At 40.0% G+C, this 10,336-nt stretch overlaps 1 protein-coding gene across 3 annotated transcripts in view; it reads right to left on the minus strand.

Moving 5' to 3' along the window:
* Positions 1-9,424, minus strand: part of JAK2 (Janus kinase 2) — a 265,376-nt gene extending 255,952 nt beyond the window's left edge. For all 3 annotated transcript variants that reach the window (XM_057547977.1, XM_057547975.1, XM_057547978.1), the window contains exon 1: positions 9,185-9,424. The gene's annotated coding sequence lies outside the window, so the exon portion shown is untranslated. The remainder of the gene's footprint in view (positions 1-9,184) is intronic.
* Between the last annotated feature and the right edge of the window lie 912 nt (positions 9,425-10,336).

Genomic DNA, 10,336 nt, shown 5'->3' on the forward strand with positions numbered 1-10,336 from the left:
CTCCCCATCTGCCACACTTTTAACTTGTCACCAGAACCTCACTGGGAATTATCTTGTTAGATCTCTATCCTCTTTGACACGGAGGGATCCCTACAATATTCACAGTACATTCTATTTCTATTCAACTGTACCATTATTTTTTGTATCAGAATTATTTGTGTGTGTATCTTATTTCCTCTATAGATGATCAGCAACTTCCTCTTTGTGTGCCATCCCCACAATATTTTGGGTGCAGTAGATACACCATGATTATCAACTTGAATTGATAATTCAAGATGGTATGGGTAAGAAAGAAGGAAATGGAAAACAAACTAAAGAGGAGTGGAATGATAAGGGTCAGAAAAGGTTGGTGGAGACAAGTCATTTGAGCCTCTCGTATGCATTCTTTTCTCTGGGTAAATCATCATTATCTAAATTCCTTAAATTTCAAAATAATAAAAATTCTAGAGCAGAGTATTCAGTATTTGGGGAATTACTGGTGAAAATATTAGGAAATATTCCCCATATAAAATAGCCCAAGTATGGAGGGCTTCCTGATTTTTTGAAGACTTGAATTTAATTCTTCCTTTCCCATTCTCCACAAATTCTCCCAAATATCCCTTTCTCTCTCCTTGGCCTCACCTCTACTTTGCTTTTATTCTCTTCTGTTTTCCCACCCTCTTTCCTTTCTTCTCTTCTAAATCTAGGTTCTCCCTTCTCTTACATTAAGCCTGGTGTCAAAGGGGGCTGAGGAAGCCCTGGTTTTGTGTCTAACTCAGCCATGTCCTCTGTGGTATAGGAATGAAGAAGTCAGAAGCGGTCAAATATTTACTGAGTGCATTCCATGTTTGGAAAGAGTGAGCATTGGGGAATTAAATAGAACTGCGTTGAAATCAGGCTCCACACTTACAATCTCTGCACCTCAGTGTTCTCATCAGGAAAACAAAGACAATACTAGCAGCTCCCATAGAGAGTTGTTGTATGGATTAAATAAGATATTGTTTGTACAATGTCTAGTTCAAAGTAGGCACGCAGCAAATAATAACTATTAGGGAACTATGGTTGAAAACCAAGGAAGGGAACAGAAAGGTCATACTCCAGTTTTTTCTCCCACTTTCCTCCCCTCTAGCCTAAATTCATAGGAGTTGGGAGAGGAAAGAAGGCTGGGAGGCGAGAGTGCAGGCAAAGGAATACTAAACCTTAAATCTCAATCCCTAATTTAGCTACTGAATCAAAATTAAAGACATCGAGATGACAGTTTATATTTCATATACTGGATTTATCGTTTATTCCAGAGAAATTATCTAAGCAATAACATTGTATTTGGAATACAAATCTCAAAGAGGAAAATGCTCTTAGACAAAAATTACAGCGAAACTGACACACCCCAATTACTCACTGGCTTCTCAAGAGAAAAAGAAATCTGGTGATGTTATTCCTGCCCTTGCCCACTCCAATATCAATACAGTTCCAAATTCTCAGAGGGTAGTAAAAGCTCTTGTCTTTCACACAATAACTAACAAAGTAAACTCCCCAAAACCCATGGGGGTACTGTGGTTGAGGGGGAGGGGGCAATTTTATCTAATTAATGAATTTTCCAAACATTTAATATTTGTTCTACATAAAAAATATGAATGCCTGTTGTAGACCATTTATTCCTAGTGGTAAGTAATTGCAATTCATTTGGAAAGCATCTTCAAAGCAGGCAGACACATTTTTCAAAACACCAGTTGACTACATAATTACTGCTACACTTATAAGCATTCCTCTGATGAAAAACAAAAGCAGGGGCGGGGGGGGGGGGGGGGGGAGGGGGGAGCAAGTTTCACTACAGTCCCCTAAGAAAATGTTTCACTTCTCTCTGTTATCATTCAGCCTTGGCCATATCTGATTTCAGTGTTAGTGAATCTACTGGACTTTTAAGTAATAAAGAAAAGAACACATTCTGGTTACTGCTGAAAAGAAATTTCATCAGTTTTCCTGTTAGTATGAGTCATAGCAGAGAAGAATTTGATGATTTGCAAGAAAAAAACCACAGTCCACTAATAAGCACTCCAAGCCTTTAGGCCACAAGAGAATGGAATCAGCAACAAATTTTACTTTAAGTTTTTTCTTTGAGTGCCTACTGTGTACTAGCACTCTTCTAAGATTTGTGAATACTCTTTTTAAAAATACAGGATATAGTGTCTGACCTTAAGGAATGCTTAACTTGAAATTTTCTTTATAAGAAATCAGCACTCAAAGAAAGAAAGAAATCAGCATTCTTTGAATCCTCTGATGTTGAGACTTAAAAAAGCAATCCAAAGAGCTCAGCCTTCATTCACCATTAGAACAAGGATAATAATAACATTAATACCCAAATTTCACCAGCTCCAAGCCTCCCATTGGCTTGACCATGGGAAGTCCAATTTCTTAGAACCTCCCCTTTAAAGTCATTTCCTAGAGTCTGCAAAGCTACCTACAAACATACACAAACATCCACAAACACTGAGCTGGGGAACTCAGAAGGGAAAGACACCATAGCAAAGTTGTTTGAGCCTCAAAGTGTTAAGTGGTTAATCCAGCAAACTCTTTCATTTGTTACCTTATTAGCAGTTTCGGCACTAACAGTTCACCAAGGGGGTCACAACATCCTGCCAATGCTGGACATCTAGTCACCTAAAACTGACCTTGAAAATTGAGAGGGAGTTTGGGATGTTCCACAGTAAAGTTGTTCAGTCCCCAAATTGTTCTGGACAGCTCACTCACAAGTTAGAAACAGACATTTTCCTTGGGGCCTTTACTCACCAGGCTGGTAAGGTCAGGATTTTGGTAGCAATCCCTATGGTGCACCACGAGCAACCACTCCATAAAACACTATGGCCTTGCTGCTGGGTTTGACTTTGCTATGGCAGCTTCCTTCTTCCCTTATGGTGACTTAGCGCTCCAGTGCTCCAGTCATTTCTCCCTGTTGTCGGGCCTCTGTGGGAGCTATTCTAGTCCATCAGGCATGCTGCCTGAAGCCAGGGGTGTCAGGATCCAAGTGTTCTGTTCCAGGATGCTCCTTGGCCCCTGTGCAAATCAGTGTCTGGCTTTCTTATCAGAATCACCTGAGCCCCACCTCTGGCCCAGCCCAGAAGCTCTGTAGCGCCAACACTGGGAATATCACTACCAGATGAGTGATCATAAATGACAGACCAATGTTAATGGTAAGCACACTGAAAATGTAAAAAGACTTCTTGGTACAAAATGATATTTTTACCTATCAGTTACCCAGTTCAAGGAGGGCAGAGGTGATTGTGTGTGATTAGATGGCTATTTAAAGTAAGTAGTGCAAGAGAAATTCATAATAAGTCCACAAGTATTAATATTTTGCATGCAACTTTTCTCTTCTCAAAAAATTAAAATATTATATTTCAGAATATTATGTGCTCAGAACCAGAAAGCAAGCAGCAATATACCGGAAATAATCTGTTTAAGGGATTTGAGAGATTGAATATAGCAATTTGGACATATTTTAGTTTCCAAGGCCCAGAAAGATAGAGGAGATGATAGGTAATGTTTATTGAGCAGTTTCTATGTGTCAAACATGGTACTAAGTAATTTACATGCATTGTCTCACATGATCAAACGATGCCTTGAGGTAGCTACTATTATGATCTTCACCCTACAGATAGGAAAACCAAGATTAAGAAAATGTTCCAACATTCTAAGCTAGTAAGAGGTGGAACTGGGATATGAACACTGGGCCTCTGATTCTGACACCTCTGTGCTCACCGCCTCCCTCGTGGCTTCATCATGGGTTTGGCTGCCAAATTTGACTTCTAACCCCATTTCTGCTCCTAAAGGGTCACTTAACCCCACTACCTGTCTGTAAAATGGAAGAATGAGAATTCTCTGAGCTAACATTTGCAAAGACTCAATGCAACATTATCATTACATAAGAGGGCAGAGTTCACCCCTATGAGAAGGATGAGGGGGTCAGAAGACCCTCCGGCTGCAGAATCCAGCTCTGGGGCACCGTCAACAATGCCCAGGCACATTTGAAGAGGGGCAGCACTGTTACCAGGTGTAGTGATAATGTGATTTGAGGCTTGAAAATAATGTGGGCGCTCTAGTCACACTGCTGACCTCAGACCACCACCGACTTCCGACAAGGAGGTTCAGACACACTGGATTTACTTTCATTCTTACCCAGACTATTTTTACCTTTGTCCAAAACAGCTCAAGTCAGGAACACCAGGATTATCTGCTTCTTTCATGGTCATAAAAGTTGTCTCAATTACCAAAGCTGATTATTCTCCACAGATGCTCTCATGCTTCTTATCACAGTGTGTTATCACAGAACACAAAAGCTCAGAGGCCCCTACCTATTTGGCAATCTCTTTTCTAAGGCTTGGATTCCCCTTTAAATGATACAGATACAGCCAGTCTATGAAGTATCTATTCTATCTTCAGTTTGAAATTCTTACAGTCACAGAAGTTTTGTTATTAGGTTCTGCATCTATACAGGCAGCTGGACATAGACGCACTGCAGGTAGCCACCTATGGAACTTTGTGCTTATGATGAAGTGTAATAAGGCAAGAGGAAGAGGGGAATGGGTTGAGCCCTTAGCCAAAGGACTGAGCATTCCAGCCAGCTGATGTCCTGGTATCATTTGCCCTGAAAGGTGACTGCAACAGAAGAGAGCCATCCGCTACAGTCTGCCTGTTTAAGAAAGCCCAGTCTCTCTCCATATCCAGTCCATTCTGGGTTGAGCACTGATACTGAATATTTATCACTGAGTCCCTATATGCCAGTTCATATTTAAATCCATCATTTGTTAATTGATTGCTATTGTCATTTCTACTGTAAATCAACATAAGTAATTTCCATGTATGGGTTTGTTAGTATCTTATTCATTGCCCATGGACCTGGAAATCAATGGAAACCAAGTAGAGTTCCCTCTTTCCAGCTTTAATTGTAGGTAGTTTCCATTGGTCTCTCCTGGATTTTCAGGGTTCTGTTCACAGGATTGCCTCATTTTCCCTTAGACTAGACTTCCCTGATGGCCATCATCATCATAATGTCAACATACGTTGAGTACTTACCATGCTTGAGACATTGTGTAACTAATACACGTATACTTCACATGAATGACCTCACTCAATTCTATAAGGTTATTATCATTATTATTATTACCTGTATTTTATAGTTGAGGAAGTTGAGTCATAGAGAAGCTTCCTGTCCACAGATCACAAAACTAGAGAGGGCTGGAGCTGGAATTTATACCCATGTCTGTGTGACTCCAAATTCTGAGCTCTAAAGAGCTCCACCATTTACACTTCTCCCTGACTAGGACCGAAAAAAAACTTTGTTTCTACCAGTTTCACTAAAACAGTGGCCCAATGAATGGCTCTCTCTGGGGGCAGGTTACAGGCTATTTACTAAATTATAAGAACATGAATTTAGTCTGAAGTGAATGACAGCTACCTAAATGTGGTAAGTCTAAGTGATTATCTAAATTAATCAGTTTCAGAAAAAACTGAGCTGCTTTGTAAGGGAAAACAGTTGGTGGGAGGAAATATGGGTCTCTTCTTCTTATTCTTTTCCGTGTGCCATTGGGTAAGTCACTTAGCTTCTCTGTGCTTCAATTCCTAGAATTGGACTGGATACAGCTTAAGGCAGTGTTTTTCAAACTGCATCTCACAAGCCATTAGTGGGTTATGAAATCAATATAGTGAGCCACAACCATTATATTTTAAGACATTAAACAGGATAGAAGAGTAGAGCATAAATATATATTTTTTATTTTCTACTATTCTAATACTATAAATAGTATAGCACTAATACTATAAATATATTTATATATATTGTTCAACATGACTCCATGAATGATAAGAAACCAAGGTAACACAACTAACCTCATGATATCAGCTCTGCATGTCATAACTTGTCAATATATAGGTAAAATCCTCATGAGATATTGGGTATATTCTTCTGATCTCATTTGCTTTGAAGCTACACTTCTCTTGTTTGCTCAGATAGGGCTTAGAAATCTGTATATTATTAATGATGGACAGCATACATACAAAAAATGTAAAAATCGTAAGTGTATGGCTTGAAGAGTTTTAACATAGTAAACATATGATAACTAGGTAACTCATCATATCAAGAAATAGAACATACTAACATACCAGAATCCCTCTCATGTTCTTTTCCCAGACTCTACCTCTTTCCAACAAGATGAGCCAGTATCTTGACTTTGAACAGTATAAATTAGTTTTGCTTTTTTTTTTTTTTGGAACTTTATGTAAATGAAACTATACAATATATACTTTCCTGTGTCTGGCTTTCTTTGCTCAACAACAGGATTGTGAAATTTATGTTGTCACTATATTTGTGGTTTGTTCATTCTTTCCAATTAAGGAGTGTTACAAATAGTGCTGAAATGAACTCTTATACGTCTTTTGGTGCACATATATATGTATTTCTGTTGGGTAAATATATAGGAATGAAATTGTTGGGTCTGAGGGGAGAGCTCTCACAAGACGCTGAGCATGCTGGCACCCTGATCTTGGACTTCCAGCCTCCAGAACTATGATAAATTCCTGTTGTTTAAGCCACCCATTTGGTGGTATTTTGTTATGGCAGCTGGAACCTACAGGTTTTGAATGCCATTTTAATAGTTTAACTAGGTTCCAAAAGAAAACTGGAAGTTAACTTTCAGAGGGATAACTTAGCCAACTATTTCAAAGCATTAGTTCACTTATTTCCAGGGGAAAAGCATTCTCATTTCTCTCTTCATCCCAGAGACAAACCCTTCAGAGGTATGTGTAGGTTGGTCTAAATCCACAGTTCCAATACCCAACATTGGCAATAATGGTCATTGATGTAGACAAGAGCTTCCCCCCAATAATTATTCTATACATAAAAACTGAAAATGAGTCCTAAACATGCTATGACTCAAAACAGTACTGATAGTACAATTTTTGTAAGTCTATCTATCTATCTATGTATATCCATACACTCATACCTATAAACAGGAAAAGAAAAGAAAAAGCCTAATGGGGAAACAGAGAGTCTCATATATGTCAATAGGACTGGAAATTGGTTAGTCCTTTGTAGAAGGCAATTTGACAAACAGCTTTCAAATTTTAAATGCATGTGCTCTGGGCTTCCCTGGTAGTGCAGTGGTTAAGAATCCGCCTGCCAATGCAAGGGACATGGGTTTGAGCCCTGGTCCGGGAAGATCCCACATGCCGCGGAGCAACTAAGCCCGTGTGCCACAACTACTGAGCCTGCACTCTAGAGCCTGTGAGCCACAACTACTGAGCGTGCTGCAACTACTGAAGCCCGCGCGCCTAGAGCCTGTGCTCCGCAACGAGAAGCCACTGCAATGAGAAGCCCACGCACCGCAACAAAGAGTAGCCCCCGCTCGCCACAACTAGAGAAAGCCTGCACTTAGCAACGAAGACCCAACGCAGCCAAAAATAAATAATAAAATAAAATAAATAAATTTATTAAAAAAAAAGAATGTGGTAGGTAGTTCTCTACGTGTACTGATGTGGAAAGCTGTCTATGATGTACTGTTAAATGAAAAAAGCAAGTCAACAGAGCAATATTTAAAGTACAAGCCCAACAAAGAAACTTCCTATATACGACTCTGTGTGTGAAAAAGCATAGGAAATAGGTCTGCAAGAACAGTGTTGGTCATGGTTACCCCTGGGGAGAACAGTAGGACAGAGGGTAAAGGGTGTGTATTCATTTGCAAGGGCTGCTGTAACAAAATACCACAGCCTGGGTGGCTTAACCAACAGAAACTTACTTTCTCACAGTTTTGGAGGCTAGAAGTCAAGGTGCTCACAGGTTTCTTCTGAGGCCTCTCTCCTTGGCTTGTGCATAGCCACCTTCTTGCTGCATCCTCACGTGGCTTTTTCAGGCGGGATACCAGTCTGATTGGATTAGGGCCCACCCTAACAGCCTCATTTAACTTAATCACATTTTAAAGGCCCTTTCTCCAAATAGTCACATTCTGAGGTACTGGGGGTTAAGACATCAACATATGAATTTGGGGGGACACAATTCAGCCTATAATAGGGTGACTTCTGCATTTTGTCTATATTGTCTCAAAATTTTATGATAAGCATGTATTTTTTAAAATAAATTTATTTATTCATTTATTTTTTGGCTGCATTGGGTCTTCGTTGCTGCATGCGGGCTTTCTCTAGTTACGGCGAGCGGGGGCTACTCTTTGCTGCAGTGAGCGGGCCTCTCACTGTGGTGGCTTCTCTTGTTGCAGGGCACGGGCTGTAGGAACGTGGGCTTCAGTAGTTGTGGCACGTGGGCTCAGTAGTTGTGGCTCGCGGGCTCTAGAGCACAGGCTCAGTAGTTGTGGCGCACGGGCTTAGTTGCTCTGCGACATGTGGGATCTTCCTGGACCAGGGCTCGAACCCGTGTCCCCTGCATTGGCAGGCGGATTCTTAACCACTGCGCCACCAGGGAAGTCCCAGCATATATTTCTTGTGTAAGTTTAAAAACAATTAGAAAGATAGGAAAATACTGACCAGAAGACAAATGTTAATAGCAAAATATGAATAGGAGTTATCTCTAAGGCTTATAGGTGATCCTTATTTTATTTCCTCCATGTTTTTTAATGTTTCTCTCATGCTCTTCAATGAACATGTATTGCTTTTTAATTAGAAAACAGAATAAATATTATTTTTTAATGAAATGAATACATCCAACAGCTTCCCCTTCAATAGCCTGGCAATTAGACATACTCCGGGAAAGCATCTACCTTTGGAACTGGCTAGTGATCTCTAACAATTTACAATGACACTTCACTTATAATAAGCTATTTAAAATACGTGATCATTCAGAGATGGTATGTGATTCTTTGGTTATGAAAACTTCTCTCAATTTTCTAGGTTACAATAGTAAAGTGAATCTAATCTTAAAGTAGTAGCCTTTTCAAGCAATTATTCAAATTAAAGATTTTTCAAATGAGTATTACATTATGCCTATGGTACGAACTGCACACTTTTTCTTAATTTACTAATATTTATTAAGTAATGAGACTTAATCCCAACACCAATAATAATAATGTCCTATACATATAGACTATTTTTTCCAAGAGATGTACATCATAGTTATTAATTAGATAACCCCATTATATTATGAAATCACCTGTGGACAAATGTGTTAAGAATAAGAAAACAAAGAGCTTCTGAGTCGAACACTTACCTGCTTTGCCTCAGGGTTTGGAGCTCAGTCAGAAACACATGTGAGACTTGCTGACTTCTGAGTTAGGCAACTTTTCCTCGGAGCCCACATGAGCAAAGTTCCATCAGGTAACAGGTTTGTCAGTCTAGCTCTCAGGAGAGTTCCAGTCTGCATGTAGAGAAGCACAGGACAGAATTTCCTAATAAGGAAATTTCTGCACATTCCCCCATGTGGCTATTTGAAGGATGAAGCAATGACATCTTCCAAAGTAGCATCTCCTTTTTTTTCCCCTTTTTTCCTTAGAAATTGCCTTTAGTGCTGGTAAGAATGGATTTTCCAAAGACAGAAAGCAATCTAAAGTGACAAATAACTGGAAATTTTGAAATTTTCCTTTTTGTGGTCAGTAATCCCAACAGCTTTCTTCCCATTGGGGAGCCACTCATAACTCCTGACTATTCATTCATCCACTGGAATGCAGCAGATTTGGAAATTCCCATCCGCCATTCTTGTCAGGGATCCATTTCTTCACCATGCCAAGTCTTGTCAACCACACAAGATTGAATTTAGAACTGAGCAGGTTTTCTATTGCTTTCACGCTTTAGGAGCAATAAGTCAAAACAAATACTTTGAGGACTTCCCTGGTGGCGCAGTGGTTAAGAATCCGCCTGCCAATGCAGGGGACACGGGTTCGAGCCCAGGTCCGGGAAGACCCCACATGCCACAGAGCAACTAAGCCCGTGCGCTGCAACTACTGAGCCTGAGCTCTAGAGCCCGTGAGCCACAACTACTGAAGCCCGCGTGCCTAGAGCCCATGCTCTGCAACAAGAGAAGCCACCACAGTGAGAAGTCTGCGCACCGCAAGGAAGAGTAGCCCCCGCTCACCTCAACTAGAGAAAGCCCTTGCGCAGCAACGAAGACCCAACACAGCCAAAAATAAATAAATTTATAAGAAAAAAAATTTCTAAAAAAAAACAACAACACACAAATACTTTGGAGAATGCCTATGGACAGAACATGATGAAGGAGTGGATGGCCTCCAGTGTTACCGAATGTGATATTCTGAACTCTTTAGCAAAGGCAATATTGTATTTACAAATATTTCCTTCCTATAAAATTTTAAACTAAACGTTGGCTTACATTAGTAATTATCTAAACATCTGCCTCTACATCCAA

The sequence above is a fragment of the Balaenoptera acutorostrata genome, chromosome 6, assembly GCF_949987535.1.
Source record: "Balaenoptera acutorostrata chromosome 6, mBalAcu1.1, whole genome shotgun sequence".
NCBI classification, from domain to species: domain Eukaryota; kingdom Metazoa; phylum Chordata; class Mammalia; order Artiodactyla; family Balaenopteridae; genus Balaenoptera; species Balaenoptera acutorostrata.